This window comes from Lonchura striata, chromosome 3 (genome assembly GCF_050655825.1).
Source record: "Lonchura striata isolate lonStrDom1 chromosome 3, ASM5065582v1, whole genome shotgun sequence".
Taxonomy (NCBI): Eukaryota; Metazoa; Chordata; class Aves; order Passeriformes; family Estrildidae; genus Lonchura; species Lonchura striata.
Window position 1 is genome coordinate 65,736,752 of NC_140705.1, and position 24,501 is coordinate 65,761,252.

Genomic DNA, 24,501 nt, shown 5'->3' on the forward strand with positions numbered 1-24,501 from the left:
AAACATGCCACAGGGGGTAGGTAATTTACATGAACAGCAATTCTGTTGAAATTGCTATTCAGCAATTTAAACTACCTGTTTCATCCTTGCTGTAGTTAAAGGAGGGGAAATATCTCCCCAAAACATGGCCGAGGAGAAGAAAACAAATAAATGACCCCCCAAAAAAACAACTGCCGTTTCCAGAAATATTAAATAGGTGGCTTTTTTCTAATAAGGGAGTAACTTTTTCAGAAAATAGTAGGACCATGACTTGTTAATTTCTGTGAGCAGCCCAGCAATTGTTTTTCTATTGCAATAAATTTCTGTAGCCTTCAATGCTGTTCCTGTTCTCTTGAAAAACTAAATGGGACTGAAATTCTTTACTTGTAGCTTGAGACAACAAAAGTTAATTTCTCGACTACTCCAATTTATGCTTACAAAATAGCAACTTCATTAACGAAATGGAGATGAAATACAGTATGAAATCAAGTATGAAGATCTCTGTTTTTTCCAGAACATGAATTTTCCTTAAAAACTTACTTGTGCTTAATCAGGCTGGAGTAAATCTGTTAGTTAGTTAATTAACAGCTGAGACATTATGAATTCTGTAAGAGCATCCAATATATTAATGATCACCTGAGGCTTTTAAGAAAGGTTTAGGCTGTGAATGGTCTCCCAGCTCTGCTGCAGTACTTCTGAAAGTTTTGCATTCCTGGACCTCCTTTTCCCAGTCTTTGAGGACTGTGTCAGGTTGCAAGTGAAAGCACTTCTGTTTGGGGAACCACTGAAGCACACATAACTATGATCATTTGAAATATGTAAAAGATTCTGCTCTGGGACATGGTGTGACAGAAGATGCCCATTATCCTTGGGCATTGCAGAGCACCTTTCACTCTATATACACTTGCTGAGTGTTCACTGACAAACTTCTTTCTGCTGCCTCACTCCTGTTTCCATTTTCATGTGTTTCAGTGACATAGTAAACCCTTACCCTAGTGGGCCCAAAACTTGGTAGAGAAACACATTTAGAAGCCTAAACATGCTATTGAGGTATGTCTAACATGTTTCCAGTCAATTAATACTCAGATTTTGATGAGTAAAATTTTCTGAGAGCTGAGAGATCTGGTTTTAGGCATTAAAGTGTCTGCTGTATCCACATTATTATTTCTATCCACTTGCCACACTGAAGAATTACAATGGGAGTGAAAGATAGGAGGGAAAAAACACCCCAAAACATGAGGAAGGGGAAGCCTTCCCATCTCTGGTTTCAAATCCTCAGTGAAGATGTGAATGACTGAAGATTATTTCTCTTGCATCTGGGAGTATGTTAGTCCAGACTCAGGAAATGGTCCTGCTTTGCAGATGACATTCATCTGGGCTGAGGGACAGTGTGAAACTGCGTTTTTTTCACACAAGAAACATGAGACTTACCTAAAAACATTAAGAAACATTTTAGATTTATAAAGTTTATGTATCTAAATTTGATTACATGCCAGGTAGCCTTAACAGGTATATTGCTGTTTGTGCTCCCCTGACAGGGGATGGGGAGTTGAAGATGCACCAGTAGGCTCTCCTGCGAGCATTTTTGGTTCCTGTTGGCTACATGGGACATCTGTCATGGAGCTAGTCTCTGAAACGGAGGCATCTCCTTTTCCTGTGATCTTAGAGTGCAGTCTAGAGGTACTCAGGTCTGTAAGGACAGTGCCTGAAAATTTGGCAATGATATCTAGGCAGCAGGTAGTTCAGCTGTGCAGGGGCTGATAAATACCAGATAGCATATAGATCAAGTTGTATGCTGTGTCCAAGGGAAAATATTCCATAAAATTCCTGAAAATTAGTATTTTCAGCCTACCTAAACACTTGAATTTCAAGGTTAATGTTAACTCAGGACATTTCCACATCTGAAATCTGTGGAACGTTTGTACCAGGACGCGTGTTAAGCATGTTCACATATAACATAGGCGAAAAGGAAAAGATTTTGCTTTTTCTAGAGAGTCTTCTCTAAAACATAGAAACACTCAAGACCTGCACTTGTAAAGAATTTTTTGTAAATTTGGAAAACAGCTGTAACACATCTGAATATTAAATGTGCTTGATCCAGGGACAAAATAATTAATTCAATGCTGAGACACAGATCTACAGCATCCCTTTTTGTATTTCATTATCCCCGTGGATGATTTAGAGTGTGAGATTGACTCACTACCCAGAACATAAAACAGAAGCTCATTAGCTTTTCACTCGTTTTCAAATACTTTTTGTTCCAATAAAAGCAATGAATTAAAAATCAAAGCATAAGTTGCTGTAATGTTACTTTACATAGTTACTTGCAGACAGTTTTTGGTTTTTCTTTTATTCCTTATTTAGGGTCTTCTGATTCAGTGATAATTTATTTATGTAAATATAGTTTAAAAAATATACTCACAGTTCATTACCATTTCTAAAATGGTTGGCTTTGGAATGCTATCTCTTCACTGCAGTTCCACATTAGAAATACTTCATGTCATGCACACAAACAGCCCAAGCAGCAAGCTACACCAGAATTTTCCTGGCTTCAATCTTAATTGGAAGTGATTGGGAATTTCCTGTTTTGAAATGTTTCTGATAGAGTTTTGAAGTTGTTGGGATGTCCTAATTTAACACTATTTAAATTAAATCATTCTCTTTAGTGTTTATTTCAACAGCTATAATAATTAACATTAAAATGGAAAAGATGGCAGCCATCTAAATTAAACATTTTGATTGATTTTGGGTTCCTTTTGGCTTTAGGCCATGTTTGGAAAATACAGTAAGACTATTTATTAGACATTAGAATTAATCATTATGAATGACATGAAATCTTCTAACTTTCAATTGACAAAGTCAGTGTCATAAATATATGGATATATTTGTATATACTCAAGCCTTAAAATATTTTAAATGCAACAGCTGCTATTCCACTTGGGCATTTTCTCACAGTTTAAAAATCTCCCTGTTTTCTGTTTTATTCCTTTTGTGTTTCCTTATGGAAATGGATTTTGGTATTTGTGGTATTGTAGTTATACTTGTGTTCCTGAATTATTAAAAGCTCAGTTGCTGATGAATATACAGCATAATACCAATCTTGATAATTTATTACTCTGTCCAAAGCCTAATTCAATGTAGTTGTCAGTGTCAGATGCCTGTGAGATTGCTCTTCTTTCCTTCTTAACAAGTTAGGAAAAAATGGAGGGTTGTCAAAAAATGGCAGGAACATTTGCACTCAAAAATCAATTTCAATGTTTATAAAATTCAGTCTTTTACTCTTGGTGTGATTTCTGTGAAGGTATGTTGGTTTTAAAGCAAAGAATTCTCTGTCCTAGAAACTATACTGTTGTTTTGAAATTTTGTATAGATGTTGGATGTGGTTTTATTGGAGTATTACTATAATCCACTGTAGGTATCAGAATGGTAGAAAGTCTATCTACAGCTTTCCTTTTTAGCTTTTTACTAGTATATTTGGAAGCATCTATTTTTGTAAACATCCTATTCCAATTGGCTGACTTCTGGGTAGCTAAACTTCAATTATGGGAGCACAATTAATTTTTGTTTTTATTGTCTGCACATGGAGAGTTTTAAAGCCCAGCGTAGAAGAAGGCAACATCAAACCTCATAAAAATGGCAGCTTGGGGAAAGTGTGATGTAGTTATCACGAAGAATTAATGCCACTAATTATTTTACAGGCACAAAACTAGTTATAGGTCACAGCTGTGGATAGGGATGGAGAGAGAAGGAAGCATGCCAAGACTGCAAAGAAGAAATTAATTTTTGTCAACAAAGCTTAAGATGTTCAAGGCAGCCTCCCAGGTCACTGATGCATGGGTTATTTACCTACCTGAGAAGCAGAAATTCACCTACCAGGGAGATGCTGACAGTACTACCTACCATGTTGTTAACTGTAGTAATTTAAAATGTCTTACAAATAGTGGTCATTTGGAAGGCAAGGAATTTCAAGGTGCTTTACACTCAGAGTAATTTAAGCAGGAGGAATCTCTGGAGAATTAAGTCCAGTTGCATCTAGAGAAAGTACAGCAGGTTGCACAGAGCCTCGTCCAACCAAGTTTTAAATTTCTTCAAATATAATCATTCAACAACTGGACCGGCCCCTTGTTTCCGTGCTTAACTATTTCATTTTGAAAAGTTATTTCCTAATACCTCATTGGAATTTCCTGTATTACAGCCTGTGTTGGTGTCACTCATCCTGTCCCTCTGTGCTTCTGAGAAAACTCCACATGTTGACAGCCCCACCCCCAATCTAGCTACCTTATTTTCTGTATTATCATATTTATGCTGTGTGTAATGGAAACAAAGAACCAGCAACCTTGTTTCCAAGATGAACTGCACTTTCCAACTCTTATCAAATTTAAGGGAACCAGAAGGAAAATAAAGAATACAAGCCCAACATCTAAATTGAAGCATTTTGTTAAAGTGCAATATTAAACACCAGTAGCAACAGAGCAATAATGCTGCATCTGTTTTTTTCATGTTTTAAAAAGTGCATATCTTAAAATATAACCTACATCAAGACAGGGTCAAAATATTATTACTGACAGTAGTGTAGTGAACACTTTTTTCTATGATTTGCAGTCTAATTCTGTGTTGATAATAGTTAATTAGATTTAATAATGACGTGTCTTAGTTCAAACATAACTTTGTCTTTAGATGCTCCTTGATACATTTCATAGCAGAAGTGCCCTGTCTTGATCATGGTCTTAGCAGGTTCTTTGCCTGCCCCACTTCACTGTGCAGCTGCTGATTTATAGGATACCTTTTGTGCCAGTTACATAGTGTCAGGTGGCAAATTCATGACTGGTCAAGAATATGTACAGCTGATCACTGTAAAAATTGATTATTTTAAATCTGATGAAATATGGAACAACACTGGTGTTGTGCTTCGATGAGCCAAGGACAAAATGCCCGACATGTTTTTGTGTATATAATTTAGCTTTATTTTGTTGCCTAGGATGCGTTTCAGGTCACCTAAATCTAGCTGTCTGGGCAGGCACTAGTGCTGAACAACTCCCTGCTGTGATTTTTTTTCTGTCTTCAAAGAAGTTTATACCTTGTCCCTTTCATTTTAATTTTTTTCAAGCTGGCCAAAGCCAGCTAGACAAACCATGTCCCTAAGCAGTGTCTATCCCTTGTGTGGTATCCCAACTTCATTTTCATAATAGCATAGTTCCTTTCATATATTTTCTGCTTCTCATTTGTAGAGTCCAAAGCACAGTGAAGACCACTAGCAGTACACAAATATCTGGGTGGGAAACTGAAGTGTCATAATCTGAAAATGGAGGCAGATAGCAAGAAAACTGTAATTAGAATCTCTGTTTTATATTGCCCATTGTACTACCCCAACTCCAGGGGAAACTTGAACTTAAGTCCTCATTGGTTTCTCTTTTTTTCCTGCAGAAATGCTGGAACTTGGAAATCAGTTATTATGTGATAATTTCCAGTTTCTTTTAAAATTTTAATTGCCCTCCTGCCTTAAAGATATAGCCTCAAAACTCCAAATGTATGAAGAAAGTAAACACTGTGTGCATTGTATACATATGTGTACCTATGTATTCATTGCTTTGTATACATTCTCAAAAAAAAAAAAAGAAGCATGTTTTAGGTAATCTCCTGATCTTTGAAGAGGACTTTAGTCATGGCTGTCCCCTCCTCAAATGCCTAAGATTTCACTGTTTCCCCCCAACCTTTACAGTCTCTTATGTGTTTGTATTCAGCCAGTACAGTATGCTCTGTTTATGCAGGGATGGTAAACAGTGCAGCATAGCAGGTCTTTACATAGAGAGCAGTGCTCCAATCTGTGTCATGTAGAGAGATTCAGTTTAGAAAAGCTGGGTGGTCTTGGAGGGAAAGGAAACAATAGCCTGATATAAGTAGCTGTATTTCAAGAGACCACCTCCTTGCCTTTTTAGGGGCTGGGGGGGGCAGGGAGAAGAAGGATAAATGACATAATTTGATCTATCTTCAATAGCCAAGCAAGTCTGTAAAGGGTACCTTTTCAAAATCTGTCACTTTTTTTTCCCACGTTGGAAAACAAAATGAGAACTTTGTTGGAATTTTTTATTGGATTTGGGGGTTTTGCATGATTTTTTTTTTTTGCATAACAGTGATACTGAAATACACTGGAGGGAGTATCTCCTGGATCACTGGCAACATACAGTAACGCTCTGCATCTGTTGGTGTGGAGTATTTAACAATACAGAGCAGTACAGATTCTTATGCCTGAACTGAAGTCAATGAGAACTTTTGTGGGTTTAGAGCTAATTGCAGTAATTCTACATAGTAGGGCATTATACTGTAGAAAATACTTCTTAATGTTGTGGTTTGGTCCAATAAGAAAGAATTCAGCAATAAGGCTGATTAGGATTAAAGACTCATGTGGATCAAAATTATTTCTCTTGATTATTATTTTAGACTAAAATTAATATAACTTTGCTAGCGATTTTCAGTCACCTGCGAGGATGTAGACACTGTCTTTTTTGCCTAATACACTACGTGTAATGTTTTGTGTAGTGTTAAATAATGCTGGCTCCCTAAACTTAACAAATGTAAGTATAATATATATAAAAGATGCATCATTCTGGTAGTCTGAAATGTTTTTCGAGGGTATGGAAGGGAGTTCAGAGAGGTACTGAACTCACACACACACTCTGTGTGTGTTCTTCTGGGGGAAAAAAATCTAGTGAAGAATACATAACTGCTTCAATGTGTGTGGGACAATAAAATATATGTACTCTTGTTACCACCTCAGTATATGTATATGTTTCATTGCGGTAAAGTGAACTTACTGCTCACGATGCAGAAAAAATCACCATTAAATAGTATTTAAGAAAGTTCTTAGATTAAATTTAAGCCTCTAAACAAATTAATAGGTTTTGTTCCTTAGTGGCTCCTAAATAAAAGGGAACTTGTTTTCTGTTGAAGAACACATAATTTCATACATAACAAGCTGCTTCAGAACTTTTCCTTTCTAAGTCTTTAAAGGCTGATTTGGTCTTTACAGAAAAAAAATTCAGTTATGACTCCCACTTGTTGCACTGCTGCCAACATACCTAGGGTATGATTAAGATTGTAGTGCATGTTACTGAACAGTTTAAAGCAAACAAAGAATTTTCAGTACTATTCATTATTTTGCATGTGCACGCATGCAAATAATATATGGATAAAAAGTAAAGAGTAAGATTTCTAGCTGAAAATGTTTATAAGCATTTCTTAGTTACTTTTTTTCCCCTAAAATTATGGCTATATTGTGATTTAGATTTGGAGTCATTTTAGATACTATTATTTATTTCCCTTCAGTGGATGTTGGATGCCTCCCTTCATGTCTTTGTCTTAGCCAATGAAATTTCTGGACACATAGAGCTGTCCTTTGGAATCGAGCTGTTGTAGATCAAACATTATTTTATTAGAGACTTAAAGGGAGCAACTCTACTGTTATTTTGTCTGAGCTGTTGCCTTTTTTAATTGGCAATGTAATGTATACTTTGCCACATATTTATTAAATCAATTTAAAAACAGATTTTCCCCTACTTTTAAAAAAACTTTTAGTCCCTGATAATGATCTGAAACCATAACTACTACTTTTGTATTTATTTCTTGCATTTCTTCTATTTGCCTTATACAAGGTTTGCTTGCTCTTTTTATGTAAAATCTTTAGATTCAGTGCCTTGCTTGGAATACGATAACCAAATTTTATGGTATCATATTAAGCAAAGAGATGCACTACAGTCCTTGTTATAAACTCAGTGCGTGGCTCAGCTTTATTTTCTAAGCCAGTGCAGCCAACCTGGAGAAAAGGAGAGTTGCCTCGTGGGGATGGAGAAGTCCTTTTACAGCTGGCTGACACACAGGTTGCTGGTAGAAAAACAGGAATAGAAACTGGATCTACAAAAGAAAGTCCACCACCTAAGGAACTGGATAACAGAACACATTTTCAGATGAGTTTGTTCTCTGTGTCATTCAGTGCAATACATCAGAGGATGTATATTCCAACAACACAAACACAGTACACTTTATACTGGAGCACAGGGAACAGAATTCGAGTCCGTGTCCCTTAGCCTGTTTCTGAGGCTGTGAAACGGCATCCTATTTGCTTGTGACCTGAATTGACTGTAAACTTAGAAAAAAATGCCATTTTAGCACAAAACAAAGAAGGTCCAGAGAGCAGTTTATTTGCAGGACTGCCCTGCACAAGGCTGTATTTTAATCCTAAGTAGTTAAGCTTGTGTAATTGAAAGCATGTGACATAGCACTACTTGCTACACCACCAGGCACCCAGCATTTGCAGTGCTTGTCCTGAGTAAATCATAAGTATGTCAGTAAGGTTACTGGCAATGGCCTTCGTTTTGAAGGCTGGGAAATCAAGGCACAAGGTGACATGTCTAGTCAGTGAGGCATTGTGAGGACATCAGTGCACAGTGTAGCAAACCATCACCTTCTGTTTGCTTCATCTGCTGCCAAGGACAGCATGATTGATTCAAGTGCTCTTTGGATAAATAAGAGCACTGTGCGAATGGTCTGTTTACCCCTATAATGTTACAAAAGATTTTTCTCTTTAAAGCTGTGAAATATACATCCATGTTTTGGAAATCAGTAATTGTCTTCAACTTCATCTTTTGTTTTTATATTGTAGCTAATCCATCTGGGTTTTTTTTGGTTTTTTTTTTTTTTTAATTTGCTAGTTTAAAACTTTTTTCCAAGTTGGGAAAGGTTGGTAGACTTCCATAGTAGTCTTTATCCTTAGACAATCTTAATCTAAAATCAGTTTTCAACAATAAGGATATAAAAGCCTGATTTTAAAAGATGGAGTAGAAGTTTCTATGTATTCTGTGATTTTAAGCTGTGGATAGCAGTGGTAGGCACAGGTTCTGCAGCTCAACCAAGAGAAAGGTATTTGTCACATGGCACTGCTCAGGAAAGGCAATCCAGCGATGTAATACTGCACACCCTGCTACAGCCTTTTCAGCATATACTAAACATGGTAGTACTTGAAAAAGATTTTCAGAGATATTTCAAATGGACACTTAGTTTTATATAGTATTGAGGTCAAGTGGCATGCAATTTTACTGAAACCAAATTGAAGGGTGAGTTTCAATCTACATGGGAACAGATTTTATTTCCATATGCTGCACTAGAGAATGTGTTAGCAGTGGAGGGGGCACTTGGAAATCATGTGCTCTTTACTGAGGTAAGAAGAAGCAAACAAGCCCAAAAGTAGTCTGATTGGTGCTCATCACAAAAACACCCTTCAAAAGATATTTAAGTAATTCTAAAATAAATTTAAAGATTTCATCTCTCACCATTTTTCTATCACCACAACTTATGATTCAAGTCTGCATAATTATCTTTTTATTTTTCTTTTTGGCAACAGTTTTTGTACCTTCTCTGTCTATGCATTCCCATGAATTTTGGAGAATCATGGACTTTGGAGGCAGAGTGTAGTTAGTGAGACAGGGTGCAGGGAAAAAAGCCTGCAGAGCCATTAATGTAGACTTTTTATGTGGTGTAGGTGGTAAATTTTAAATCTAAAATAATTTTACTTTTGTGATAATTAATTGGAGAGAAAAAGCAACTGTATAATCCTTTAATCCTTATATTGCTGATAGAGTACTTTTATGCTTCAGTGTTTGTTGTGGGTTTTTTTATTTTGTTTGAGGGATTTTTTGATATTGTTTTGGGGGTTTGAGGTTCTTTGGAGTTTTTTTAATTTATTTTTTTTAACATATACAATTTTACAAGAATGACAGATTACCCTCAGAAATCATGGGAACAAATCAAGCATAGAAATTTGTCCCAAAGGATGATCTTTCTAAGAGAATGCATGAATATACCTGACATGAGGACTTATGATAAAAAATTACTTATTCACAGCTATGACATTGTCCCTCCTATCTTAGAGTCTGTGTTCTCAGTGAAGCAAACTAGATGGGATTTTGTTTTGTTGTGGCAATACATTGCTGCTGTTCCTACTAATCATTGATGCAGCTTGTTACAGCACTTATTCTGTTACTCTCCTGAAGCATTAACTTAGTTTTAAGTCTGTTGTGCCTCCTGCCTACCTGCACAATTCCAGTTAAAATGGATGTGGCATACTGTGCTTTTAACAGAAAGGAAATCTTCGTGTTGTCAAGTAATTGGAAAACATTTACATGCTGGGGTAGACTTTGGCATTGGTAAAAATTAAATTTTGATTTTGCGCCAGCTTCATTCATGCTGTAACATCATTCTTCAATGGCATTGTAGCAGGTCAGAGTTTACTCTATTGTTATTATGTTGCTTGGTTTTTCCAGGCACAGATACAGGAAGGAACAGGGTGGATTTAGAATAGCTGATATGGTCTTTGTCTTTCCCATGATTCATTTTCCTTGTAAATTAGTTTCACTGAAGGAAATGATATAACTTAGTAGATACTTGGCTCAGCTCTTCATACAAGCAAAACACATTATGGAAAAAAAAAATACATTGTCCATTATAGTTTGACAGCATTGTGATCACAAGACATGTCTGATATCTGAGAACATAATGGGGATATTCCATCTGAAGCAAGAAACAAACAAAACATTTCAAATGGGATGGCAGTGACTAAGTAACTTTTCACAATATGGGGGTTTGTGTGTGTTCTTTTGGATGTTTTATACCATTGTGGCAATTTTTTTACAGAGCCCAGTGAAACCAAAGAGCTTACACAATAGTTTTATTTGGAGAATTGTCAATGAAAGTAGGACACAGAGTGGAAAAATAGGAAAATTTAGTCGATGCAACAAATTTGTCTAACCTGATGATTGTTACGATCGTGTTTTTTTTATGGAAAGAAATTAAAGAAAAATAAAAGCAGCATGGTCTTGAATTCTACCATGTAGGCAAACAAAGTGTGAATTGTGAGTCTGAATATTACATTTTTGGGAATCTTTTAATATTTCAATTGTTTTTCAATTGTTACTTTAGCAGCAGCTCTTGGAGCTGGCAGAAAAAAATGAAGACAGACTTAATTTCATCCTGGCTCTTCTGCAGGCACTGATCCTTCTTTTTGCTTTGCAGAGGAAGCTTGCTTGCCTTACCTCCTTTTGTGTTGTGGCATAGTATGTCCTCTTCATGACCTATTGCATGGACTGTGCTGCTTTTCATGTTGGTGCATTTGCTCCTTCTTTGCTATACAGGAACTTGTCTTTGCTTGTTATTTGTGATCCTTCATCATTTGTTACCATCCTGCTTTTGCACTGCGTAGTTCTAGTGTGAACCTGCTCTTGTGGACATCTTTCCCTTGCATCAGACTGACCAGTAAGTCTCACATGCAGCTTCCCATACTTGTCTAGAGTTCAGCATGGGGATCTACAGAGGTACTCCACTGCTCTCCATCATGTTTCTTCTTTAAACTGCAATGAGGCTGATGGAAAACAGAATTTAGAGAGGGCCATTGGGCTGACCTGCACTGCTCTTGCTTTTTATTTTTCTGGTTTTACAAAGCCATTGCCCCTCCTTCCCTATGGAAAATATTTTACTAAAAGGAAGAAGTATACATTTCTTCTTCATTATATTTTTACAACAGTTAGATCTTGATCTATGGCTAAGGCAGAAGGTGAGTAATCTTACTCAAATTATTAGTTTGTTGTATTACGTAAGGACTCAGTGAAAGGATAATGAGAGCAACACTTGAAAAATATGCTGAATTAGAAAAGTGGTTGAGGTATTAGGATCTTTTTTCTTTTCTTCCTTTTAAAAAACTTGCCACATGGCTCTTTTTCTATCAATAGGATTAATTTTGGGACTATTATCCTTAATTCTTTCAGTTTCAGTGTCTATGCTCTGCATTATTTATCACCAGTCATTGTGAGAGAAAATTCTTCTGTGGTTTAGAGTTGGCATGCAAATCATAAATTAAAATAGACTGGTAGCTGAGCAGCTCTTTGAAAGCAGCATTACTTTGAAGTAAAATCTGTTCTTCCTGCAAACCATTTAAAATACAAAGGACAGGTTTGTGTGCAGGAAAGCCCAGCCATGATATATACAAGTACAGATAAGCATTTGTGAGATTTTCTTTGGGGTGGGAGAGGTCTGGGAAAAGGAGCAGTGGGAGAAATTTTGATTATAGATTTGATTTATGTCCACTCTCCCACTTTGCTGAGCTGTTTGATAGGGAACTGGTGGAACTCCCTTTAAGACTGTATTTTGGGAAGGGGCACGCTGTCTGCTTCTGAGCTTGCACAAACCCCTTCTCTAAAACTCTTTGCTATTCTTTCTCTGCCCATGTCTTTGTAAGAACTGTGCATTCTTGCTGAGTGCTGTTGTATTCTGAAGTAGCTGCATATATTTTTTGAGATGTATAACTCTGGGATTTCTTTCTTTTTTCCCCTCTGTTGTCTCTATATGAGTAGACATAATTACAGTGGTATATTCCTCTGTTAGAGAGTTTCAATATCTACTCTTTTTGAATGTAACATTGCAATTGTGTAAGATTTTTAGGTGCAGTAATTAATTTTTCTCTGAGTCAACTGAAAAAATTCATAACACAATGAAGTAGCACAAGTGTGTAGGAACTATTTTAACAATTCTACTAAATGGCAAAAACCAAATAATGTTCTGTCTTATACCAGTGTAATGCAGAAGTAAAAGATTTTCTGGTCTGTCATGGATTTACACTAATGTTGTATATATATTTGGCTTTATAAAATTATGCTGCTTTAAATTAAGCAGTATAATAAAACAGCACAAAGCAGACAAAAACCTCTCAGTATTATATTTTAATTTTTTTCCAGTAAGTGCAAATAATAATGAGCCTGTTTTATGAAAAAGTAATTTGAAAACAAGGTAGTTTTTATTTTTTAAATAAAGATGTCTTTTTATAAAGCTTTATTGTACTAACAGTGCTTTAAATGAGAAGGAAAAAATGTCCTAACAAAATGTAGAACTCATCCTCTAGATTATTCATGGTTTACTGTCTATGAAAATCAGGAATTGTAACATTTATTTGGAGTGGTGATAGAACTTAATGGTGCATATGAGATTGGAGTCTACTGGAGCTTAATTGTTAGAGGGATCTTCCTTTGCTCTTTTGTGTTGAGAAACAGGACATTTGTTTAGTAGCAGAGGAGAACCTGGTGTAGCATCAGCTATGCCTTCCCCTACAAGTGGGCAGCTGAGAGGGCTGCTGAGTTTGCTCTTGGACTGTGACAGGTGAAAAACACTACTTAATGAGTTTCCTTCCCAGACAATTAGCAGAGGGAGAGAGCTTTCCCATCTGTGTCCTACACAAACAGGGTTTGCTGGTTGCCACATTTCCTTTGTGAGAATGATGGGTAATGCATTGAATGGGGTAATGACAATGACATTGCTGGCTGCAGTCAGTCTCACTAACTGTTCTGATCTGTTTAATCTCAGGGTTTTTTATTAAATACTTCCTGCCAGAATAAAAGGGCAATGTGGAAGAAGGGTTCCCACTAGGGCAGTGCTAGATGAGGACTGTGGAGGTCTTGCAGTAAAGCAAACATAAATACAGACAGCAACTCCCAGGCTGTACTTAACATTCTCATCTACATGTGTAACATATCAGTAAGACGTGTGTGTTTTGATTGTTTACTCTCTGCCTCAACTACTAAACGTTGCCTTACTTTAAACTGCTGGCTTTCTTGAAGCACATTAGTTCAGTAAAATATACATAAATGCTTCTGAAATCTTTATTAATTTCTTCCTAACTCTTTTCAGAGTACCCTTATAAAGAAAATTTCAGTCTGACACCAGAAAACACAAAAATGCAGTAGATTGCCATTCATATGAATGTAATGTGCCCTCCTCTCTGCAAATTCTCTTCTTAATTTAAACAGTCTTCTAATTGCGTATTTTATTCATCCTAGAATATTAATCCGTCTAATGCGCAGACTTTAATTTCTTCACACATCAGTTCTGCTGAAGTAATCAAAATTAGAACACATTAACATATCACATCCTACTGCTGATACTTGGTGCTTACTTGCAGGGATAGAATTTTCACAGAGGAAAGGACAAGAGGGATAGCTATGTTTTCTGTACAGCAAATGAAAATTTCTTTGCAGGCTGTCCTGGAAAGTAAGCTATAATTATATAGTATTTGGCTAAGAATTTATATGGGATGGCATTCAATTGCCTGGTAGCAGTGTTATTCTTCTTATGTGTTTTTTTTAATATTTATTTTTCACTTTCCAAAAAACATTTTTGTCTTGAAGTCTACTTGAGCAATTTTATTTCATATGTTTTATTGCCCATTTAGAAAATAGAATAAATACAGTTTTGAGTAGAGGGGGTTGCTTTGGTTTTCTTTTCTTTTTCTTTTATTTTAAACCTTCAATTCTGTGAAATATAGCTGTCTTGGGGATTCCTTTGAAAAACCTGATAATGAATGTAAGATGTGAGTGACTGGTGTGTGATTGTGTTGATGTTTTCCCTTCTCTTGAGCCCAGTTTGAAATTCAGCTCTGCACAGCAGGGATTGTCCTCAGCCACATATTACTATTTTGAGGATTGTGTGCTTGAGTAGCTGTGCAGGCTTTGGGCAACTGGCAGCAGTTTGTCATGGCTGCCTTTAGGCTAGTAAACCTTGGGGCTTTTAATCCCTGTCCCTCTCTGTCAATCAAGTCCGTTTCACTTTTTAATCTATTATATATTTTCAAATAAATGGTGTTCATTCTACAGTAGGTGCAAGCAAACGAAAAGGCCAAGTGTGTAATGTTTACCTATTTTCCCCTGGCTGTGTATCTGAAAATTATTTGCTTTGTGATAGAATTGTTCATATTTAAATCATCAAGCTTTCTTGCCTGTTTTCTCATTGCTTTGTTTTGATTGAGTACTTTGATGCTGTGAATCTTGTCTGCATTTAATTCATTATAATCATGTGAAATGAAACCCTGAATGGCTTCCAAATGAATATTATTTAATTTTCTTTGGCATTCACACAAACAGTGGCTTTGCCAGCTGAGCAGTAAGTAGAGACATGTTTTTCACTTCTGTGTGATCCAGTCAGATTTTAGACCTGTTATCTTCTGCATTTCCAAAGTTCTGAATGTGATATTCTGAATATTTTAATTACAAAATTTCTTTCCTTTTGTTCCCAAAATGTGAAAAATAAAGAATAAATGCATAAACTGTTTTTTTCAAGGCTGTGAAAGTTGAAAAGTGAGTTTCCATATTTAAAAGCAGATTATCAGGCATACTGATGTCCAGGAAGAATAATTTTAGGTTTATTTGTAACATATTAAAAATATCATAAACATGGAAAGAAGGAAAAATATATTTGTATGGCTTAATGTATATAGCCATGTTACTAAATAAACTGCAAAAACCTCACATTGTAATGTTGACAGGACTTCCAACACCCCAAGTGAATTAGTTTTGATTTTAGGCTACTCTTTGTCCCTTGTTCCTTCTTGGACAAGTCAGTGAATGCAGTTCACAGTCTTTATAGGTAATTTATACTGAAACATTGGAATTTTCATTTCAACAAGTTAGTTATAGAAAAACAACTTAGGAATAAATTGTGCTCAAAATATAAGTGATTTCAGGAGGAGACTAAAATTGTGCTTTATTGTCTCATGTAGTAGGAGAATCAGTGTGGCTTTCAAAGGCTCTTTTGATTGCTGAAGTCATACAATTCTTTTCATGTTTGAGACAAGCAGGCAGCCAAGGAGTCAGAGGTTGCTCACACTGAGCCAATGGAGCTGCACTGCTAAGTGATGTGCTTAAAACAACCAACAAAACTCAGCCTCTTAGGATTTCTCAGCAAAAATAAGCATAGAGTATAAAATTATTAGGAGTTGTTACCCATTTTGTACAAAAATGAGTTTGGATATAATTTTGATTTTTTTTTTTTTCTTTTTGGTTGTTTGGGGTTTTTTTGTTGGTTTTTTTTTTTTGCTTTATTTGGGTTTTGGTTTAGGTTTTTTTGTTTGTTTGTTTTTTGTTTTTTTTTTTTTGTTGTTTTTGTGCTCCAGTTTTTGTTGGGTGTTTGTTTGAGTTGTTTTGGTTTTTTAATGAAATGCAAGATCATCAATCTTATTGCAAATTATATGATGAGCAGAAACTTTGATATGATGATAGGGCTTGAGTCCAAGAATGGTCAAGTCCCTAAATCCATTGCTTAAAAGACTGGTAAGATAAAACCCCTTCATAATGAACTCGACATGGAACAAAAACCAGAGCCTTTCTTCAGAACATGGAGTTCATCCTTTAATGGTGATTAACAGGGGTTCTCTGGTCACCGTAGTATATGTGCTGCTGTGAGAGAATGTCTTGCCTTCAACTCTGATTTTCTCATTTGGGTTCGAATATATAAGAGCTACAGGCTATGTTACATCTGTTTGCGTGGCAATGGCATCAGCCCAAAAGAGGAATCAAGTGAGAGCCCAAAGAATTAAGAAATGAAGTGGCAGTCAGTTCTGATAGATGAAAAGGATCTCATGAGATGCTGTAGACAAGTCTTGCATCCCATTTAAATATGATACTAAGAAGGTATGTTAAATACAACATACAATGTTTGCCCTTCTTGTGTTCTGTGAGTCTGCCCTGACACCTGAGTTTTAGAAACCTTGGTTATGTTCCCTGGCTGAGGGACGTGTTTACATGTCTGCATTTCCTCTAAGGCTTTTCCATAAGCTTATTTTCCTTGTAATTATCATGCTGTCATTACTGTGTTACCTACTCAGTCACCTAAACACTATGTGTTCTGCAAAACTTTGACCCAGTATTCATTAGGCTGTCAGACTCCCATGGCACAATTACAGGATTCATGAGGGAGGTTTAAAAATTATTTGGTCCCTTAGTTTTTAACAGTTTTACGTATGATTAACTACTAACTGTCTCAAAATGCTGCTGTAAGCACAATCTTTATATTCCACCAGAGACATGCTCTCTGGAGAACAATGAAACATTTATGGTGTTTGGATGGGAGGGAGATTAGAAAGTGTAAAATAATTTCTTACTCATAAACTCCCAGTAAATTATCTTTTAATTTTGTAATAAGACACTTAGTTTCAATAAAGATCTACATCAGTGGATTACCAGAAAAAAGTACTAACAGTGCTATTATCCAGTCCTTACTGAAAAATAGCAGTGAAAAAATCAGGTGTTTTTTGTAAATTTTTTCTCAAATCCTTGATTCTGTATTTGTGGGAGTTCTAGTGCTGAGCCTTTTCATTTATATTCTGCTCTCATCATCCCATGTTCATTAATTTAGAACCTCAGGTTACTGAATTGCAAAGTCTGCTGTTGTTTTCATTCAAATTGCTGAATATTAAACAGTAGCGTTATGTTGTATTCAGATGGCAGTGCTGTTTTTCTCCTGAAAATTGAAAATGTACAGCCAAAACCTTCCTCTGACATAAGAGTAGGTGGTTCCACAGAAAGACAGGGTTCTAACCATCACTGTCTGCTGTAAAGCATCAGTCTGGTGATGCTTTACATGGAAGACATAGTCACATGTGCCCATGTCACTTTTTGTGATGTTCTTAGTGGTGACCCTTCTCTGTAGCCTACCTGGTGTTTTTCATGCTTTTCTAAAGAGCTCCCTAGTCTGGAGTAATTTTGTGTGGAAAAAAGTAATGAAAGAATGCTAGATGTTATGAGTTACTGGAGACCTCTTTCACTGTTCATTTGTAAAGTTATGTGGACTGAATATGCACAACGATGTTAGAACAACTCAAGTTTCACCTGCAGATGAAGTTACTGCCTTTTTTAAAGTTGTCTTTCTGGAGCAGACTAGCTCACTTTGAGCTGGATTCTCCAAGTTGCAGCACTCCATTTGCATAAAAATTGCCTTGTGGGTTGGAAATTCTTCAGGCTTAACCCTGGGAGGAATAGAGATATAATGACCTTTACAAATTACATCAAAGACACTCAGTAAAGAGTCTGAAGGCCGTGTTCTTGAGCATGAAGGTGTTTCAAATCCCCATCTTTATGCTGGGCTTATATTATGATTTTTAGTCTTCCTTACACTTACCTTTGGTAAGGCAGCCTGCAACACATGGTAATAATTGCTTAGAGATCTTCAATGTCTATAAGGCACTATTTTGCAAAGAAAAATATACAGTTGGATGTCTAGTTGATGAAGTGAGGTACAGGTGATATTCCTAATAATGAGCATCCTTCTTTCATTATAATTTTTTTTATTCTTCTATTTTTAAAATAAGCAATAATACAATTTACAGATATTAGTGCTGTTGACTTTTACTTTAAAAGATTTACACAAATCTTCTGTTCTGCCTTCCAATTCTGCACTAAAGCAAAGTGTTAGTAAATTAATTTTTCTAGATGGCAAGTCTTGGGCTTCAAATTTTTTCTTCCTCTCCGTTGATTCACGTTGCTGGTGTTGACACTTAACATCCAGGATTCCATAGCCCAAACCAATGGACCTGTGTGTGACTTCCAATAGCTCACATCAGCTCAGTTCTGAACAGCTGGAGAGTCTTTCAGCAGTGCCTCTGCCCAGTGTTTGAGGCATGTGCAGCTCCTGGCTGATCTGTAGGTATCTTCTTAAGTTATGAATGTTTCAGATGGGAAGAATAAATTTGAAAACGTGTAATTTTTTTTAAGGAAAGTTCAACCAATTAATTTTTTTCTTGTCTTTATGAATTTCAAAACATACAGACAGGCTTCAAATAGCTGATTAGCTTGTTTGATAAGATGAACTTGCATAAAATTACAGTCATGTGTCTACTCTTCTTTCAGTCTAATAGAAAATATTAGATTGAATATGTGGGTGGAATACTCAAAGCAATAGCTTCAGGAAGTGATCACAACTGAGTACTGCTGCATTTACCAGTCTTAGAAAGAAAAATAATACAAGAATTGAGGTGCTGTGGATTTGCATGAGCACAGTTGCCATGTGGATAAATACAAAATTGCTCTATCTACTGTCCTTCTCCCAGTAAACTAAGCAGCTCATTCTGTACTCTTTTTGCCCCTCAGTTTAAACTAAAAAGATTTTTTAAAAAAACCCAAAACCAAGCCAAAACACAAATGAAAATAAATAAAAAAATAAATAAAAGCCCAACCTAACAATAATGCCCAAAACCCACCAATGCTATGTTCAAGTACAAAGAACTAGAAACTATTTTGCTATACTATCTTTCTATGCTTACATGTAAAGTAGTTCCCTGTGGAATTACGTGGGGATTTTTTCATTTTTTAAAAAGGACCATAGCAATTATGAGGTCTTCTACTCAGTTGTTTTCTTCATCTGTAACACAATACATATTTATAAAGTAGTAATACATATTTATGGCTTGTTTCTGATACAGCAAGTGTTCCACAGTTTATAAAGAAAATGGTTAGGGGGCTCTACTATGTATTTTCAGAGCTTACAAACACATAACTTTCTGTAGCCTTCTTCTAAAGAGACACAGCCTTAGCAGATTTCACTCTTAAGTTAAAAACATCCACCAAAAACGGCAACAATTGGAGCTTTCCTTTATAGCTGAAGTTTTGTTTTTGAAACATAGAAGGAATTAAATTTCTCCAAGTGGTTTTTTTTTTGCCCCCTTACCTCCACAAAACACAAGGAATGGAGGAGGAGGGAAGTGATGCATGTGCACAACATGATGAACAATTCATTGTGCTTGGGAGGAAGCCTGTGGACCAAAGAGACTGCTGTGGTGCTTTTGGGGGGATGAAACTGAACGAGCTGATGTGAGTTATCAATCATCCTTTAAACTGTTTAATACATCCAAAAACAGGGCTTTTGCTTCTTCATTGTCCTAGACTGAGTGAGGTCTGCTGTATTTTTTTAGTTCACGCAGCTGTTCATGTCTGCGGTCCCCATTAAACAGGATGAAGCTTGTGGGTCAGAACCAATCAGTTTTCATGCATGTCTTTTTAGCCACTTTTTAAAAATTCAGATATTTTAGAGAAAAAAATATTCAAGTCCTTAAAAAGTTGTTACTGAAGGTGTTGTGCCTGCTTTTTAAAACTGGATAGCAATTGGGAAGGAGTAATTTCCTAGACTTGAAATGTTCTGCCTCCATAGTATGGTATTACTGATCACAGTAGCGTTTCACAAGGGGGAAAAAAAGGATGGGGTTATCTGATTGCACAGTTATTTCATCATTGTAGTGTTATCACCTCTGCCTTAAGGCTCACAGGGGCCAACAGTATGTCTCCCACATACCCAGGAATCAAATATTTTAATTTCTGTGCCTCTTAGTTGCTCAAAATACACATCTCCTGGCAAGTGAATCTGAGTCCACATAATGATTTGAAAAGAGATTTTTCTCTTGCACGGGGAGGAATATATTTTGTACCTAACCTGCGCATTTTGTTTGTGCGAAAGCTCACACTGAGTGAATGGAGAAAGTGAAAAAGATGAAAGCCTATTTCATCACCTCTGCTCATCTTTAAATTATTAGTCTTGTAATGTCCCAGCTTCATGTTAGGACAAGTCTAGACCATATAGTGATTCCTTCTAATTGTGTTGTCCCTTTTTTATTTTTTTTTTTTCCTTGCACCCATACATGCTTAGGTCAGATACCCTGCAGTTCAGGCACAATCATTGACTAACAAACCTCAATGCCAATCAGAATTTCCAGCTGCCTTATTACTGCAGTAGAAAATATATATATATATATTTATATTCTGAAACCCTTTATAGTGGCTGAATCTTCAATAATTTATGTTTTAAGTTCTATTTTTGTGATTTTTCTATATTCTTTTTATTATTGCTTTAAAGATAAATGCTTATGTTAGTTTTCTGGAGGCTTTGCTACAGTACTACAGAAACGTTTGAAGTGCAAAGAGAAATGTTTTCAAAGAGATCTGAAATTTACAGAAGCTCAGATCCTTTTGGTACAGTAATTTATATTCAGCTTTATTAGAGTCAAAAACTAGTGGGTTTGTGAACCCAGCTTTGAACTTTGGAGGCAGTTGGTCTCTTACCTTCTTTCAGTAAAAGTCCTATTTGGAGATCACTTTGCTTTATAAATTCTGAAGAACAACTGAAGAAACTATGGCAATTTTGCCTTTATGATGCATTGTCCTTCACAATGAGCAAGGACCTTTGTGCCAAGGGGAAGAAGAAAGTAGCTTTCTAATAAAAATTCTGGAGAACCTTGGTCACTGTGTTTTGTTTAGATAACATAAGCAGAGTTAATATTTCTTCCCAAAATTTAAACCCTGTTTTGCGTGGCTAATCATTGTAGACAACAGTAAGAAACCAAACAACAAGATAAAATTATATAATTTCGTAACCTTGACTGCAGCAGTACCAATTTGATGCATTTGAAAATAGAATTTCCTGCTTCAGGGCTTGGCACAAAGTCTGGGAACATAATGCCTGATATTAAAACCATGGCTACTAAACTCCATGGTAAACTAAGCTGTGATTCTTAGCAGCAGTGTTTCAGTTAGCAGCATCCAGACAGAGAGCTAAGGGCTATCTTGAAGTGAGTATGTAAACCTTCCAGTATACAAGGGAATTCACAGCAAGGCTGAGGCATTAAGGAGAACCCTGGGTGGCAGATATATTATGTTTCCCATCACTCTAAGGGGATGAAAGTGTAATAGTGTTTCAAATGGTTCTGTATGCAAGTTTGGTAGGTGTTTAAGTTGTCTTAATTTTTTACTGGCTTTATGAAGTGATTTTTGCTCTTTGTATCTTTGCTCTCCTAATTGAATCTGTTACATGTAGCAAGAATGAAGAGTTTTATAGTACTAGGAAATGGACAGTAAGTTCATGCTGCCAGTACAGTCCAGGTAACCAGCCACTGTGATCCAGTGTACAATTCCCCCACCACCCAAGTTTACAATCACTGATGTTGCCACACATGTTTTTGTTAGTGTGTTCCCTCTGTTTTTGGGTGCAGACTTTGTGAGATAAATATCTAGGGTGTACACATCCACAAGTGAGTTCAGCTACTTTTGCTGTTCACAGAAGTGCTGCTTGGGGAGTATGATTCACACATCAATCCTCTGACAGTTGCCTAGCCTTGGTCAGGTGAACCACAGCCCAGAAATGCCCTTCTCTCATGGGGAGTCTAGGCAGTTAGCCAAGATGTGAATGTCTGCAGAAGTCTGAAGCTGTGTCCTTAAAGTAAAATGTCATTGCTTTCATTTCCTGAACAATGCAGCCATGGCATTCTAATGCTGTTAGCCTGTTTAGATAATTCTGCAGAAAAGGTTTGCTTTCAGAGTCTGAAATTTAGGAAAAAAAATTAAAATTAGTGTTGAGTAAGTTAAATAGACAAGAAGGCATATTTATTTAAAGTGATGGTTTTATAATATTGATATTTATTTGTTTACCTTTCATGGAAAAGGTAAGACTTGTACCTTATACACAACATGCAAAAATATTTTTGTGCATAATACAGAATATATTGTAGGGACATGGAAACATTTGTTCAGTGACTGTAAAGGCAGATGCTCCCTCTAGTGCCTAAGACTATTTTCTTGTAATGGCAATAGCTTTGTTGGGCTTTCTGCCATGTTTTATTATGCAGTTGCTTAAGTCCCTCAGGTATTGATATTAAAATGGGTAATACGAAAGGAGGAGAAACCCTTTAGTATTGCATGCTTCCTTTATCTTTCCTCTTGTGTGTAGCAGAGTCAGATAATACAAGTGGATAAAGAAAGTAATTCTAAATATTTTCTTCTAATTAAAGATTTTTATAGCCTATCAAGTCAGTAAACTTACTGAAATTGAATACCACCTGGGAAACTTTGTCACTTGTGAGTATTTTTTGAACCAAATGAGGGTTGACTGGACCATGAGGGATTCAAAAATTACCTGGACACTAATTGCAAATTCAGGTCATTGTTCTTTTCTTGATACTTATGTTAGCTGGTGTTTTTCATATGGCTATTGAATATACCCGACTAAAGTTGTGTTGTGAACCAGTCTATGACATCACTGTGTGAAAGAAGAAACGCCTGAACTGTTGAGACATGCAAAAACTTTGTTTAGTAGGAAAGTACAACTCTGAGCATCTGTGCTGGCATCTGGGAGGAGGAGAGGGATGAATGTATCTGTGGGCCGTGTGAGGTGCCCAAGGATGCATGCACTCCTTGCTTCTTAGGCTGTGGCTGCCTTCATCCATTCTGAGGGCAGCCTTTCAGCATTGTGGGGGTTCTAAAGTTTTCAAATGCTGTCTTTAAAGATATGCATTCTACAGTTGTGTGTCTATCTGTAAATCATGCTTAAAAATCAATTCTCTTAGAAATAGTATGTGTAGAGTAATAATTAGTATGATACAGCATGTCTCGAAAAATATTTATGAATCGAGGTATTTTCCTAACAACATTTGATACTAAACTGTAAAATCCAAGGTTATGAATAGTTCTGCAAAAATGCATTGCCTACACTATTATCAAGCTCTTGTAGATATGACAGAAGAAGATTTGAAGGGGATTTGAGGGAATAGAATAGGTGTTTTTTTTTTAGAAATATTTTATGAGTGTGATGATGAATAAATATAGTACTTTGTATTTTTTCCTAACTAAAAGTTGTCTGAAGTGGTGGGCTCTTAGTTTGATGGGTTTTCTATTATTTTTGTAGGTAGCCTGTGCATCCCTTCTCCCTTATTTTCCTTCTTTCAGTCTTTCTCTCCATAAGGAAAACAAATGAAAAATTTATTGTCAAGGCTCTGTGGACATCAGCATTCAAACCCAGGAAAAGTGTATACAAGTAAATTGTGTGTTCTACTTTGGTGCACTGGGAATATCAGTAATATTTTTCATTCTGTATTTTGCATTTATACAGCTGAATGGAAGAGTGATGCAGTACAATTTGAATCAGTAGCCAGCAGCAGCCTCTTTTCCTTCTGGATCCTTGAGTGTTTTTTGTCTTTCCCAGGGAGAGGGAGTGAGAATGTGTTTTAGCAATCTTTTTTTTCAACATATGCCACCTATACACAATGTAAGAACAAGTAACTTACAGTAATTAACTGTGCTTGATTGCATTTTAAAGTAGTCTGATACTAGAGCTGAGTTTAAATAAAATATATAATTCAGCAATTTGTTTCAATTGTAACAACTGACTATTTGAAGTTACTTTCTCAGTGTTGCCACTGGCAAAGCTTTTTGTCTGCTGTAAAGATTTCTTTTCCCCTTGTGGGTGGCATTTTATCAGTAGTAGTGAGCATGGCTGTTAAACAGCAAAATCATGTTGTTTAAGAGTTAGACTCCACTCTGAATAACCCCTCCATAAAAAGGATCCATTTTAAATTATTTAAGTTGTAACAAGGTGTGTTTACATCCTGTTGGATGCCTCTGTATGCCTTTAAACACTTGGCAGCCTAAATGCTGTCTACTCTTTTGTTTCCAGCTGTGCATTGTAGATTTTGCGTGGTAAAATGTACCATCTACCTGCTTCAAAATTACTAGGTAGGCTAAAACCTTAGCCAGTTGTCCATAGTTTCTTGTGATCTTTTGGGTGGTCCATGACCTTCTCAAGAAGAACACATCTTTCTTAGGAGGGGAAATCAGCCCCTACCTTTTTACTATGTGCTACTTGATTATCTTTGCTGAGGTTCTCTCAAGAAATGGAGTTTCT

General features: G+C 36.2%; 1 protein-coding gene and 1 long non-coding RNA gene across 4 annotated transcripts in view; both read left to right on the forward strand.

Annotated features, from left to right (window-relative positions):
• LOC110468846 (SAM and SH3 domain-containing protein 1) overlaps positions 1-24,501 on the forward strand; it is a 526,394-nt gene that overhangs the window by 67,327 nt on the left and 434,566 nt on the right. The window lies entirely within an intron of this gene.
• LOC146767926 (uncharacterized) overlaps positions 1-24,501 on the forward strand; it is a 130,033-nt gene that overhangs the window by 42,669 nt on the left and 62,863 nt on the right. Inside the window, exon 1 of the long non-coding RNA XR_014953811.1 lies at positions 1-24,501. This exon is cut by the window's left edge and continues 42,669 nt beyond it; it is cut by the window's right edge and continues 23,840 nt beyond it. This is a non-coding gene — a long non-coding RNA (uncharacterized LOC146767926).